Source organism: Embiotoca jacksoni, unplaced genomic scaffold (assembly GCF_022577435.1).
Source record: "Embiotoca jacksoni isolate LCO1_2020_lvr unplaced genomic scaffold, fEmbJac1.0.p SCAF_24, whole genome shotgun sequence".
NCBI classification, from domain to species: Eukaryota; Metazoa; Chordata; class Actinopteri; family Embiotocidae; genus Embiotoca; species Embiotoca jacksoni.
In genome coordinates, this window is record NW_027185375.1 from 7,118,253 (window position 1) to 7,134,437 (window position 16,185).

At 38.6% G+C, this 16,185-nt stretch overlaps 1 long non-coding RNA gene across 1 annotated transcript; it reads left to right on the forward strand.

Annotated features, from left to right (window-relative positions):
* Positions 1-8,334: 8,334 nt before the first annotated feature.
* Positions 8,335-9,557, forward strand: LOC138204189 (uncharacterized). Its single transcript, XR_011178782.1, has 4 exons — positions 8,335-8,383; positions 8,485-8,626; positions 8,771-8,824; positions 8,994-9,557. It is a non-coding gene; the product is annotated as an uncharacterized lncRNA (long non-coding RNA).
* Positions 9,558-16,185: the final 6,628 nt, after the last annotated feature.

The window sequence follows — 16,185 nt, forward strand, 5'->3', positions numbered from 1 at the left end:
TGGACTGTCTTCAGCGCTGAAGAAAGAGTCGCGACGGAGAAAGAGTTTCACGGAGTTCACTCAGAGCTTCCAGTGACTCAACCGACAGTCTGGTTAACTCAACAGGTAAAAGATTCTCCTTCACCCAGGTTGCTATTAATGGTTCAGATTCCACCTTGGTCTGTTGATGCTGATTCAACTTTTAGTGAAGTTGAAACATTTGGAGAAATTTAAAAACTTTTGCATCCACTGCACATTACAGGAAGATATTTAATATCACTGCAGACCCCCTTGAAAACACGTATATATACACTATCTAAAGAATGTCTGCGTCAATTTCGGTCGCATTTGAATGAATATTTGTGGATGGTGGAGTTATTGGTGGTTGCATTGAATCAAAGATTTGTCACAATGCAGACCATCTACTGGGAAGATCAGTGGTGCAGTGGTTAGCACTGATGCCTCTCAGCCAAAAGGGTTGGAGTTCAAGCCACTCCTTTGTCATGACTTAAAAAAAAAACACTATTTGCAATTGCACCAGTGTTTAGGTGTATATATTTGTTTCTTAGGTGGATATATATTTATTTATGTCTTGTCTGTTTTTTGCACCAAGAGAGAAGCTACAACTGGAGTCAAATTCCTTGTACGCGTAAACATACCTGGCCAATAAAGCCGATTCTGATAAGACATGAAATGTCTTCAAGAAACTCAAACATTGTTCTGCCACATTGTTCTGTAAGGCTTCTATCAGTTTCTATTTTACTGTTTGCATTTCGCTTGTTGTAGTTACACTAAATGATGCTGGTATTTTCCAGAAAACAAAAGAAAAGAGTCAAGGTGAAACTCAAGTGATGGAATAACCTGCCCTGCTGGTTCCCCAAACAACCCAGACGTGCTTATTTAAAGACACAGGTGAGCTGTGCCGGGGCACACCACAGGTATATAACGCATTTAGTGTTGTGTCATCCCATCATTTCTTTCATTCACCACCTGCACAGCAGCTCTCAGCAGGTAAGATCACTGTACTGGAACTTGACCACTTGATCTTTAGGAATATTATATTCAAGTCAAACTTCAATACAGCATCCCCACTCTTACTCTTCCTTTACACTCTCTGCTCTATTATTTCAGCTCACGGACTGTTTCATTCAGAAGAGAGATGGCAGCAGCAACAGCTTTGACCAGAAGCAGAGGGGTGACTGGTGTTACGACCACCAAAGGCTTGCTCCTCATCTGCACTCTGCTGTGTCTGCTTGGCCTCGCAAGTTCACAGACGCACACCTTAAGTGTGCAGACAGATATCAGTGAAAACATTCAGAAACTACAAGAGGAAACGGAGAGACAGAAGGTGAGTCGGTCCGTTTCCATGTTGTGGGTTTAGATGAGTAGTTTGGAGAGCCCCTGTGTAACGGTAGCTGATATAATGATTTATAATGGTTTTAAACAAAAAGCAAACCATCATTTCACATCATGTGAAAGTATTTTTAGTATTAGATTAGTCATTTACTTATTTGTTTTTATTTTCCCCCTTTAGGTAGGCCAAATGTTGGGTGCCTACATTTCAGATGTCATCGATGCCGCTGTGGAGTTTATGGGCACTGCGCTTGAAGAAGTCGAGAAGAAATTACAAGAGTCTTCACCACCACTGAAACTCACCAAAACCTTGAAGGCCTACCTGGAGGCATGCAAGACTTACCTGGATGAAGAGCGTAAAGATGCTGCTGCAAAGATCGAGGACAATGAAAACAAAGTGGAAATCCTGACATTGATGCTACCATACTTTAAGGAGAGTGAAGCTGAACTGTAAAAGCTTCCATGTGTCTCTGGATCGACCGCATCTGTAAATCTCCTCTTTCTTAAAAGATATATGCTTTTGAAATTGCAATCAATGTTTTTAGCGTTTTTAAAAGTTTGATTAAAAACAGCGAGGAAGGTGGCCGAAAGTGTTTCTTTGGCTTTTGCTATTCCTGTCCAATGTTAGTTTTTTTGTTAATCAAGTGTGAATTTGAACTTTTGCACAAGAGTATGAAATTTTGCAGCAACTTGAAACGTCAATAAATACATAGAAATGTTTGTTGTCTCCTTTCTTTGCTGCCCTAAAATATGAAGACCGGACATCTAACATCGACTCGGGCCGTCGAGTTATACCGTCCTCTGTTTACACGTATACAGTGCTGCAGTTAATGTGTGTAGTCACGCGAGATATCTTTGGAATGCCAAGAGTCTTTGTCGAAATACAATCATCACAGCTGGCACAGTAAACAGCTTTGACAGACCACCCCTGGACTAAGAAACGATTACAGGATTGATGTAACTCACCCATAAAGCCTCACAGTTCAGCCTCATCAATCACACAAAAATGAAGCAACGCAAAAACCAGGGAGATGAACACAATGCAGAAGGGAGAGTGAAGAGCACAGTCCGGGCAGGATCCACAGCAGATTAAAAAAAAAAAAAAGAAAAAGAAGAAAAGAACAGAACTCTGTTAAAACTGAAGGGTAACTGCAGAAAGATAAAACTTAGTACCCAACAAACAAGCAGCGGCAGACTGGGGTGGATGTACTGAGTGGGTTGATTGTAGAGTGGCTGCAGGTGAGCAGACTGGAGAACTGGGAGCAGGTGAGGTGGGCGTGGCAGGAAACCCACTGAGCACAGAGATAGACCAGGGACCTCTGGTGGGTGGAGGGAGTATTACAGGGAACAATCTGGATAAATGAAAGGCACTGTGACACTGCCAGTTTCCCTGATTGATTGTGTATGATGTATGAGAATGAATACTCTTAGTCTGGATCGCTCTGTATATTTTCATGTCCCAGTTTTACAGCAGTTGTCAGTTTCTGTTACTTTATAATTTGTATAATTACAAATAAAAGGAAGAAACTACTAAAGTTATTGTTGCACACTTGGGCACGCAAAGGGGACTTCCGGGTGTGTATACGTTTTGAACATTCCTTTAATGGAAATATGGAAACACAAGCAGATCAGCTCAATGTCGCTTCATACTGTCTGCCTGCTCAGCGGACACACTATACACACTTGCATTCACTTGAATGTGCATAAAACATCAAACGTCCGCCGTCATTTCAGCTGTTAAAACACACTCACACTGACGATGCTCTGCACACTCATACAACACGGGCTACAGGCAGTCACCGTACTTTTTCCTCATTAGCAAACTGCTAAGTGTGGCACCGTTTCACACGACACACCAATTAATTTCAACTTTCCAAACTCCAACATAACTCTTGTATAAACACAACGCGTAGTCCTTTACTCTCAAATGTGCGTTATACATCTGTGTCACTACTGTAATACATCTTTTCATCTCGTTTGCTCACGTGGACATACAGAAACACAAAGCACATCTGCTTAACGTGGCTTCGTACCGCGGGCTGTCTGTCTGCTAAACGGACACGCCCCCCCCTGCCTTGCTCAAAAGGGCCTCTAAGATGCTCTAAGTACGTGTGTGAGCTTCACTCACTGTAACCATTAATTTACCTATTAGAATATGAGTTGCTACTGCAAGTGAACATACATCAGGTTGCGAATAGACAAAGTAATAAACCAACACATTAAAAATAGTACAAAAATAATACATGAGAAAAAATAAAGGGGGGTGTCCAGTGTCCATTATGACAAACATTACTGTGGCTCCCACACAATTCATGACAAAAAGTCAAGAAGAAAAGGCCTTAGAGCTGCTTTAGAGCCCTCAACATTTCAGTTTATGTAGAAACAGTTTTCAATAATATCTGCCAACATTGCAATTTAACAAATTACAAAAAAATCTATAAAGTGAACTTTGGACCTTTTGGTCTGAGAGTCTGTGGCTCTGACCAGTGAACACTTTTGCCTTGTTGATAACTCAGCCTTGAAGAGGTTGATGTTTATGCCAGACATTCATCAAACTCTTCCTGATCATAGCCCTATATCATGTTGCTAACTATGATATTACTCCATTTGAAATCAAAGTTCAAACATTACATTACATTAGCATGGGTTAGGATATCCAAACACATTGTTCTGTACGGCTTCTATCAGTCTTACATTTGTAATTTTATGATATAGTATGCTGCTATTTCACTATAAAGTGAAATGGACAAATGTGACTCCTGTGATGGTAAAAGTAAAGAAGCAGGGTGAGTGTCAAGTAGATACAAAGGAATAACCTGCTCTGCATGTTCATCAAACAATCCAGACGTACACACACTTTAAGACACAGGCTAGCTGCTCTGTATGGGAGGTGACATCAAGAGTATGTAAAGCATTTTGTGTTGTGTCATCCCATCATTATTTCTCATTCATTACCTGCACAGCAGCTCAGGTAAGATCACCAACATTAAACTGTAAGAAGGTTATACTGGAACCACATTTTAAAAAAGAATCCCCACTTACATTTTTAAAAAGTTCAAGTTTGTGAACTTCCTATTCAACTCGTTCTTTGTACTTTATGTTCTATGATTGCAGCTCACAGACTGTTTCATTCAGAAAAGGGATGGCAGCAGCAGCGTTGGCCAGAAGCAGAGCAGTGGCTGGTGTCACCAAAGGCCTTTTCCTCATTGTCACTCTGATGTGTTTAGTTTCTTTTTTGCATTTCAAATTTACTGTCTGTTTGTGTTGACGTTACACTAAATGATGCTGGGGAATTCCTGTAAAGTGAAATGGACAAATGAAAGTAAAAGTAAAGAAGCAGGCTGAGTGTCAAGTAAGGAACAATAGGCTCTGCATGTTCACCAAACAACACGCACATAACACACAAACACACACAACACACACACTAGCTGCTATGCATGGGAAGTGACACCAGGAGTATATAAAACATTTTCTGTTGTGTCATCCCATTATTATTTCTCATTCATCACCTGCACAGCAAAAGTTCAAGTTTGTGAACTTTCTAATCAATTCGTTTTTCATACATTATGCTCTATCATTGTGCGTGTGTGTGTGTGTGTGTGGGCAAATCCTCCTCCAGCCACCAGCAGTGCAACCCTCTCTGACCTTAAAACACGAGTTTAATCCCCAAGGAGGACCCTGCTGTCCCTGTACACCCTCCAACACACACGTGCACGCGCATGCGCACACAAACACACACACACACACGTGCACACACGCGCGTACACATGCAAACACACAGCTGGCCGGTCATGAGACACACTCCCTACAGCGTGGGAACAAACCCTCTTGACAGCAGACGGGAGTGTGTGTGTGTGTGTGTGTGTGTGTGTGTGTGTGTGTGCGTGCGTGCGTGCGTGCGTGTGCGTGCGTGTGCGTGTGTGTGTCACAGCGGCTTCAGTCCTGGATCTTGATAAGAGCTCTTGAACTCTTTATTCAATTCGTTCTCTGTACTTTATGCTCTATCATTGTCCAGATAAGGTGTGTGTGTGTGTGTGTGTGTGTGTGTGTGTGTGTGTGTGTGTGTGTGTGTGTGTGTGTGTGTGCGTGCGTGTGTGCGTCACAGCGGCTTCAGTCCTGGATCTTGATAAGAGGAACCAGAAAGAGATTGAGATCTCAAAAAAGATGCAAATGATGTTTTACTGGAATAGATAGATAGTTACTTTATTACTAAAAACTACTACTACTAAAAAAATTTAAAAAAAATTTAATGTTTGAGTGTTTCTATCGTGTTTAATGTCACAACACAAAGTCATGTGACTTCCCATAAAGTGAACCTGCTAAATACTTTCTGTAGGAAAATGAAACTGAAGAGGCAAATCACACACGTGCAACATGAGCAAGGTGGAGCCAGGAGGATATAAAGCATTTGTGTTGTGTCATCGCATCATTATTTCTCATTCATCACCTGCACAGCAGCTCAGGTAAGATCACCGACGGTTCTCTAAGAGGGTTTTACTGGAAATACATTTTAACAAACAAATTCCACTACAATGTAAAAAAAAAAAAAAAAAAAAAAAAAAAAAGTTCAGTTTGTGAACTTCCTATTCAACTCTTTCTTTATACTTTATAATCTATTATTTCAGCTCAGACTGTTTCATTCAGAAGAGAGATGGCAGTAGCAGTGTTGGTCAGAAGCAGAGGAGTGGCTGGTGTCACCAAAAGCCTTTTCCTCATTGTCACTCTGATGTGTCTGGTTGGCTTTGCAAGTTCACTGACTAAACTGGTAAATTGTTTCATGACTTTTCTTTTTGAATAATTAATCATAAAAAAAAAAAAAAATCATATTTATATATATATGGTTTTTTTTCAATCTGCTCTATGTTGTTGTGTACCATGTTAAACCGGCTGTCATGATCACATGCTCCAAATGCAATTTATGTTTGTTACATTTGTCGATGTTCATTGGTTTTGCAGGAAGAGGTCAAAGAAACCCTCAAGAAACTAGAACGAGAAGTAGCGAGAAAGAAGGCAAGTCAGTCAGTTTCTGTGTTGGGGATGTGGAGCTTGGGAGTCCATGTGTAAAGATATACATATGTATAATGGAATGAAACAAGCACAGAAAAACATAATCTAACATCATGTGAAAGTATTTTTAGTAATAGAATACTTTATATATTTTCCCTGCAGGCCGACAACATGTTAGACCGAGCCTTCATATCAGACATCTTGGAGGACCTTCCGAGAATAATGGACCCTACGATTAAAATGGTCAAGACTGCAGTGCCCGACTTTCCACCACTGGGGAAATTAATGGAGGACCTGAAGGAATTTATAGAGGCAAGCAAGGGTTACATAATGAAAGACGTCGACGATGAAATTGTAAAAATCGAGGACAGACAAATTAATTTGATGTCAGTGAAGGAGCTGGTAAAACAACTAGAGAAGAAACCCCATGAACTGTAACATGTCTGTCTGGTATCAATACGAACACTCTTGAAATGCAGCAGAACTACTACATAAGGAAATCAATACCAGAGTTGGGTTTGTGTAAACTTTCACCTGCACAACCCGGTATTATGATAAATTGTGGAAAAATGTATTACTGCTAAAACACAACATAGTAATACCATAGGATTAGAGCTTTATGCTGTTTGAGTGTTTTCCTGATTGAAATCATTACTGAGGCGCCGACGCCTAAAATGTTGTTTTACTTATGGGAAAGTCCAAAAATTCAATGTTGCTATATAAGACAGTGGAAGCGACACTACTAAATGTGGGTGATGTAATATGTCATAAGAGTATGATGAAATTGGAATGACTACATTTTTATCCAACAGAAAAACTACACAGCCTCTTGTTTGTAATGTTTTGTATAATAAAATGAAGATCTTTACCACGAATGTTTCAGAAGTTACTACATACATCATCATGTGTATAATGCTAAATCTACAATATATTTTTACTGTTGGTATAAACAACCAGAATATTGAAGAAAGATGCCCAAGCTGGCAATGAATGATGGGATTTTAAAATAAAGTGGGGAACAAACTACATTGAATCTGTTGTCTGAAGTCTTCTTTCGCTCCAAAGTATAAAGCAGAGATATTTAATTCAAAAGCTGCTAAGTTAGCCTCACTGTTGCAAGCAACATCTTTACTCGTGCTGCTGAAATCATTAGAAATGCTGAGGCTCTGGGAGTTAAAAGCTATTTTGAGACTAGTGCAAAAAATCTTTTTCTAAAAATGAAGGTGGCTGTAATACTGGATTGTAAGAAGAAAAGTCCTTCGAGCTGCTTTGAGGTCCTTAACATTTCAGTAAAGTGAACTTTGCACCTTTCGGTCTGAGAAAGCGTGGCCCTGACCAGTTGCCACCTTTGTGTTGATGGTGTAGCCTTTAAGGTGGGGGCATCAATCAGTTTCTTTTTTGCATTTCAAATTTACAGTGGCGTCTGTTTGTGTTGACGTTACACTCAGTGATGCTGGGGAATTCCTGTAAAGTGAAATGGACAAATGATAGTAAAAGTAAAGAAGCAGGCTGAGTGTCAAGTAACATTTTGTATTGTGTCATCCCATCATTATTTCCTCATTCATCACCTGCACAGCAGCACAGGTAAGGTGTGTGTGTGTGTGTGTGTGTGTGTGTGTGTGTGTGTGTGTGTGTGTGTGTGTGTGTGTGTGTTGTGTGTTGTGTGCGTCACAGCGGCTTTCCTGGATGTTGATAAGAGGAACCAGAAAGAGATTGAGGTCTCGATAAAGATGCAAACGATGTTTTACCAGAATAGATAGGTAGACAGTTACTTTATTATTCCCGAAGGAGGATTTTTTTTTTTTTTTATGTTGTTTGAGTGTTTCTATCGTGTTTAATGTCACAACACAAAGTCATGTGACTTCCCATAAAGTGAACCTGCCAAATACTTTCTGTAGGAAAATGAAACTGAAGAGGCAAATCACACACGCGTAACATGAGCAAGGTGGAGCCAGGAGGATATAAAGCATTTGTGTTCTGTCATTTCTTCATTCGTCACCTGTCACCTGTACAGCAGCTCTCCTTCGATCGATCCACCCAGCAGGTAAGATCAGTAACAGTAAGATTGTTTTACCACTTAAACCAAAGTTAAAAAGGATTCTGTTCAATTCCTCATTCATGCATGATGTATCATTTTCTCTCAAGCTCACAGAGTGTTTGAACTTCAACTACGATGGCAGCAGCAGCTTTATCCAGAGGCAGAGGAGTAGCTGGTGGACTTTTACTAGTCGTCTCTCTGCTGTGTCTGGGATCTGTCGCTACTTCTCTGGCGGAAGATTTCAGACTGGTAACTTTCTTTTCTGATGAACTATTACAGTAATTGCAGGTCAACATGAGCTCATTGACTGTTGGAAGTGTCTTCATTTACGGTTGTTTGTATGCGATGCTAAAGTAGCCGTCATACTCACTTGCTCTTTCTGGGACATTTCAGGAAATACTCCAGGAAAGTCTTCAGAAATCTGTGAAAGAATTAGAGAAAGAGAGGGTGAGTCTGCCAGCCTCCATCTGTCTGTTGTGTTTGTAGGCAGCAAAAAATAAATACTTTTAAATAGGGTGAACTTAAAAACTGCATTTCACATCTGTGTGTTCAGCAAATCGTAACATTTTTATCTTAATTTGTGATGACATACCGATTATTTGTTTGTCATCATTAGGCAATGGAAAAGTTGACTTTTGCAACCACCTCAAAATTACTACATGAACAACTGGGGCGCTTAAATCTTGCTGTGGAACTGGTAGAGATGTTATCTGATGAGTCTCCGCCACTGCGAGAAATGTTGATTATCTTAAAGCGCATGGTGAAGAAAGTCAACATTTACATGGACAGGAAGTTGAGGGGCTTTGCTGCAGAAGACGAGGACACCGAGGTGGAGGACGAATTCGAGGAGGATGATCACGATGAACTGTAACAGGTTCCGTCTCCATGTGTGTCTTTAACAATTGTCATGGCTGCACTGTGTTGCGAAGCTTTTTTGTGAAATGACCTCAAATATGAAAGGGGCAAGACTAACTTACTGTTGACCAGGACACAAAACATGTTGCAGTCGAGTGCATAATGTGCAACATCTCTGAAATAAATAAATTTTTGACACTTTGTGTGAAGTTGTTGTTGTTTTCGCTACTGTTGATGTTGATTGCCGTGATTCTCCTTGTTATTCAGGAGGCTACACAAAATATAGCAGAAGTATGCAACTGAAAATAAAAACAATTTGCAGTAACTTTTGTTGCCTGCTGCCTCCTTTCTTTGAAGCTCTGACACATGAAGCCAAGACTTCTGATGGTATATTCTCGTTAAAAAAATAAAATAATGGCAGATGATGCTAATAAATCAGCTGTTCTGTGTGCTACTAGTAGAGACTGCCCCATCCGATCTCATGTATAAGCCCACATTTAATGAAGATGCCTTATAACAACAATCCTTCACTGCTGTAAAAGGTGCCCTCATTCTTTATACCCTCGATGTCCAACAACTGGGATGAACAGATAAATGCATTCTCATCCTCATAAAACATTTGCAAAGCTAATTTTTCTGACAAATTTGAATACTGCATTGTTTCTATCTATTGTTTCTAGTTTCGAATCTACTTCCTTTATTTGCTGGTACATTGCATAATATCTTAGCATATCCAAGTGTAAAGTTATGGTATCACCGTGCGCCTGCCCATCCCAGTGTCAATCAACAACAGGATACCATTACAGTGTCATGTTTTGCTAAAGTCGTGACGAATAAGGTGCCTCAGATTCAGCACCAAAACACCACGTAGTTTTAGGGGGAAAAAAACAACAACACTTGGTTAGGGCTGAACAAGCGTCATGGTTTGGATTCAAATACATTTTATGTACGTGTTCAGTGCGTCACATAAATGTATTTAACATACGTCATGTAAGTTATATGTTCCGAAACTTGAAAGGAACAAAGTCAAACCTATTCTCCTGAGTGAAAGTCCTTGAACCATCAGACTAACCCCCGACCTTAATCACATGACCCCCGTGACCTTCGTCTTCTACCTTGGTCTTACATGCGTGTACTTTTTTGACCTTTGTGAGGTGAAACATCCCTTAGTAGACCGATGGGTGTATTTCACGTTTTAGCGTAATAACAGGCCGGTGCACGCATGTTTTCTCATCGCACACTTCATATCTATAAACCCTGTCTGCATAAATGTGATGTCTCACAGTCCCGGGCAGAGCTTTACAGATGTAGCTTGCGTATTAGAATGTGGGTGTGACTATCAAAGGTATGAATCAACTGGTTACTCACAGAATGTGGAAATTTCTCAACGATCCTCTCATAGCCGTTGATAATGGACGATGAGCCTGAATAAGCTGAATTGGAATGTTGTCCGAGTGTTTGCTGACGTATATTCATTTTCCTGTAAATTGGACCTGGAAAATACTTTTTTGGTGAAAATGAAAATGAAAGGATGCAGCTCACATGTGAGCTGTAACAAACACAGTGACACCTACACTATATAACGCATCTGCGTTGTGTCACTCATCATTCATTCATCACCTGTGCAGCATCTCTCCTTCTATTCACCCAGCAGGTAAGATCAGTAACACTGTTCACTACGATGGTTTACTATGTATTCTATACAGTTAAATACTATATTACCACTTTGTTTTCCAAATTAGTTAAGCATTATTTCCTGTTTTATTGGTGTTACCTAGAACAACAATGGCAGTGGCAGCTTTTTCCAGAAGCACAGGAGTGGCTGGCCTCATCTTCACTCTGCTGTGTCTGGTTTCCTTCGCAAGTTCACAGGTGAAACAGGAAAACCTGGTAAATGTATTAAAGAGCATTTCTTGATGTTCCTTTGACGTAATTCTTAACAAGCCAGTTATTTTCTGTTTGATGGGTTTGGTACTACAGAGTTACTGCCTTTCTCACCACCTCAAATGTAAATCTGATTCTGCAGGAATTGCTCAGGGAAAGGCTTCACGAACTACAACGAAAATCAGATGAAATGAAGGTGAGTTATGTTGCTTGAATGTTGGCTGAGCAGGCGATAAACCAAACACACCTTTCCCATTTGAGCTTTAGTCATGGTACACGATCAGAGGCTAAGATAACGTCACACAAACTTCATGCACCATAACAAAGAAAAGCCTACTTTCATCATGACTTAGTGTGTTGTTTTCCTCATCAGGCAAACTTCACGTTCCAAATTGGCACTCATCAGGAGCTCATGAGAGCAGAACTGCACCACGTGGACACGAAGATGGAAATCCTGAAGAGAGGCCCGCCTGAGCTACAGCCACAGCTGGACGTTTTGGAGATACGCAAAGCTCATTTAGAATTGGTCAAATACTGGATGGATATGAGGGCCGCGGCCATAACTGAACAAATAAAGGAAAACGAAGAGAATCTGAGAAAAGCGTTGGACCAGATAGTATACCTGGAGTACCTGAAAGGGAGTCAGGCCGAACTGTAACGTGTGTCAACGTGAAGCAATTTGTTTTAATTATATTATATTTAATAACATTAATGTCAATTTCAACATTTATAGGAATACATTATACATTCCTGTATTCTCATTAAATATTGTTTAAACTGTTCTTTTTGTTTAAAGGTTTTTTAATTGTAACATTTCCAGAGTCTGTACTTTTGCCATATAGTCTTTTTTGAATGAATATGTTTGATGTAATCAATAATCTTTTGGGATTATTCATCTTTTTAACCGTCATCACTGCAAGTTAGTGTGAAGTTTGAGGTGCATGGTTGAAAGTATTTATTTATTTATTCATTTAAACCTTCTTTTTCTGATGATGGTTTCTTTTCAATGATTCTAAGCAATAATATAAACCTCAATACAACTGTATTTCTATATTATTGTTAAAACATAGTACAGGATATTGTAGAGAAATTTCTGAGCTGAAAATTGTTATTCATTTATTTGAAGAGAAGATTTCTTTCTAACCAATAACTCCATCTATTCTTTGAATCAGTCTGTTTTTGTTCATAAATGATATTTGAAATCAGCAGTTGTGGGTGAATCAAAATAAATATAAATGGGAAATATTGCTGTCTGATGTTTGCTGTTTTTTATTAAAGAGTGTCTGGATTCAAATTCAAAGGCATCAAAGGCTTCAAATGATCAACATTGATAATAATATTTGTAGTCATGTGATGTGAAACATCTTGACAGTTAAATGTGTTTTCATTGTGAGCATGTTAACATCCTGATGTTTTCATGAGGCTGAAAGCACCAGTGTGTCTGTCTACTACAGCCTCACAGAGCCTGAAGACCAGTGAGACATGATTCTATTAGAGACAGATCATTGTTTTGTTTTGATGCTCACTGCAATACTATTCTCACTTTCAATTCATCTCATTTGAATTGACACAATATTCAACACATTCAGGTGTCCCGGATCACATATCTGAAAATAAGGTGATAACTCACCTGTGGCCAAATCAATCTCACAACAATTACACCGCTGGTTATGTTTTTGTTTGTTTAAATCCTTGCACTATTGTTTAGTTAGTTTTAATTTAATTAATATTATTCTATTTTATTGTATATATTGTGCATTTTTTATATTTAATATTTTTACTCTGTTGTTTTATTGCTTTTCCTGTATCTATAATGCTGCTGTGGCAAAAAAAAATTCCATTTCCATTTCCACTTCTATCTTCTATTTCTATCTTCTATTTCTATCTATCTATCTATCTATCTATCTATCTATCTATCTATCTATCTATCTATCTATCTATCTATCTATCTATCTATCTATCTATCTATCTATCTATCTATCTATCTATCTATCTATCTATCTATCTATCTATCTATCTATCTATCTATCTATCTATCTATCTATCTAAAAGGGCCAGCTTGATTGTGCCCTTGAGCACATTTCTACATTTGCTTTGTGGCATTTGCTTCTTTAGAATTGATTTATATATTTTTTGTGTCTGTTCCCAAATCAAAACTTTAAAGTCAGATCAAATGACCCTGAGAACTTCATTGTATAAACAGCTGTGGTAACTGAAAACAGTCGTCCTATTTAAAAAAAAAGAAAAAAAAAAAAGACCCTGCAGGTCGTTTGTAAAGACAGATTATTACAACCAGACATTTTATTGTTAAGCAGCCTCTGCGTTTGTTTCAAAAGAAGCCTCAAAACAACATATAATTATGTTTAGGTGACAACGCCCTTCAGTAGTAGTAGTAATTATGACAAGAGCAAAAGAGGAAGTCAGGTGACGTCCCCATGTGAGGAGGATGTTGGGGGAGATGGATGCCACAGCAAAGCTCTGGCTTTTTATGCGGAGGATCTCTATTTGTTTGGATAACTAGATTTTATTAAGAGTTGTAACAGTATTGATTGATGTTAGAACCTTAATTTAATTTGACCTCCTCTAACTAACCTTGAGGTTACTGCAACCCCTGTCAAAGCCTTGATTCTTTATAGCATCAGAGTGTCAGAGATGCGATCTGTTTACTGGAAAGTGAAACTATCAACGTTCAGAACAGTTTGACATTTTCTCATGAAGCAAAAGAGTTTTTTGTTTTTTTTAAAGGCCAAAAGCTGCGCGACTGACAAAGACAGTTTTACTAAATCCTCTAACTCCTGTGCAGACATGTTCCCTGTCGCGCAGCAGCAGAGTCTTCACTGACAGGTTTCATTTCATTTTCTGAATATCCCCAAAACATTTGAAACTTTATTGTTCCTTTATTACAAAGTTGCCAGCAACCAAAGTAGAGGAACCACAATGTTATCATGCAGACAACTATCGTATGATATTTACATATTTTGCTGACAGTCAAAGATTTGTTCCCCTTTGGGTGACCAAAAGAATTCCAAAACTTCCATTTTTACATTTGTACTTTACCATAACTGTCTTTTGGGAATTTGTTTTGTGTTTCACAATATGTACTAACATGTTTCATGTAAACTGAAATTGAAAACTACAATTTCTGTGAAAGAAAAACAGATGGCACAACCTGAGGCTGTTGAGATACTAAAGGGTGGAGCGAAGGTAAAACCCACGCTGCATTCCTATAACCGCACTCGAGTCATGAATTCCTTTTACTTGTTGAGGATGTTCGAGAAGGACTTACAGGGATGTGAAATGTGCTGATTTACATGGAAACTTTAAAAAAAATACAGTTAGATTATCAGAAGTGGAAAAAAATGACACCAAATAAAGACATTTAACTACTGTTGTTTGTGATGATCTCAAATATTAAGGGGAATAAATAAACTAAATGTTTTCTTTTGCTGGTTTTTGCACTCAGCTGATAATAGAGATAGAAAGACAAGTTATAATGTTCGTTCCACATTACATAGATCACTCTGCTAAGATATGCTTTTGGGGAAATATGACTCTGCTGTTAATAAAAGATGTAATAAAAGATGAAATTGTCATCTGATGTCTAAAATTTGAAGACCAAAGTTGTAAACCAAATATTTTTTGTATCGAGGTAATGCCCGGTTGGTAAATTAGCCTCTAACAGTTATTATTGAAATTCAGCAGCTCACCTGATAAGAATCAATGATGTTCATGATGCTGATTTATAGGAATGATAAGAGATTGTGAGGATAAAAAGGAAGACACTATCCTCTATAACATACAGCTAGAAACAAAGGATCCTTTAGTCTGTTGCTTTCTTGGGGTCTGGTTCACTAAAATCAGAAATAAATATACTCAACTGAGCTTCTTTTTTTTTCTTTTTTCTTTTTTTTTTACAAAAAATGATGGAGGCAGGTTTGATAGTGGAAGGCACTCGATTATAATTTGTGCAGCACTTCAATAAAATAAACATCAATTCATTGTTAGGCACTGGTGCTGAGGTGCATTCCCTGTTGTTGCATTGAATTACAAAAATATTTGTCCATAGAGATTGTTAATGGGTTCACCACACTCCCTGCAGGACAGAGATAAGGCTCTATGTCACCTGAGCAGACGTGTTTCCAGTCAGTGCTTTTAAAATGATAATCCTGATAACAGATGCGATAAACAGTTCAAGACTAACGGGAATAAAGTCCCTCCATTCAAACACACCCACACCCACACCCACACAGGAGAGATGGTGTGAGGGAGGTGACACCGAGAGTATATATATAAAACAAAAAAGGCAATTTATGGTGGTAATTCATCAAAACATCACGGGATGGTGTCACTGGTTCTCTCACTTTCCAAATGCTCTTAAAGGGAAATGCCAGAACTGACCTGCTGCTGTGAGTCCGTGGCTGATGACGCTGGAATCAAAAATTCTGAAAGCAGTTTGGTGACATTCCAGTCCGTGCTGTACTAAAGCAGCAGGTGTAGACAGACGCTGAGGACAAACAGAAGAGGAGTGTGAAAGACAAGGTAAGCAGTTATGAAATTATGGACAAATAAAATAACTTTTATCAAACTTTATAATTTCAAATGAACTTTATTCCACTTCTGTTCTGCCATATCTTGATCATTATCTGTCTTTTAGTATTTGTACACTACATGCATATTAATACCTGCTATATGCTATCCTAGTTTCAAACATATTCAGGATCCTGTTAAGAGGGAGTTTTTCCTTCCCTCTGTTGGAGGTTTTTCTCCCTTAAAGAGGAGTTTTTTCCCTCCTAGCTTATGTGGGAATTGTTGAATTGTTGGGTTCCTCTGTATAATATTGTAAAGTCTTGCTGTAAGGACTTTAATGTGTTAAGTGCCATGAAATAACCTATGTTGTGATTTGGCGCTATATAAATAAAGTTGAATTGAATTGAATATGAACATCTGATATGATGTGAGAACATAAATGATATCCCTTTATTTATATCGCTGTATGAGTCTAACACCAGGTAACTGATATTGTCTTTTACGTTGTTTCTGTAGTGAATAGCTGCTATCATTAATCTGAA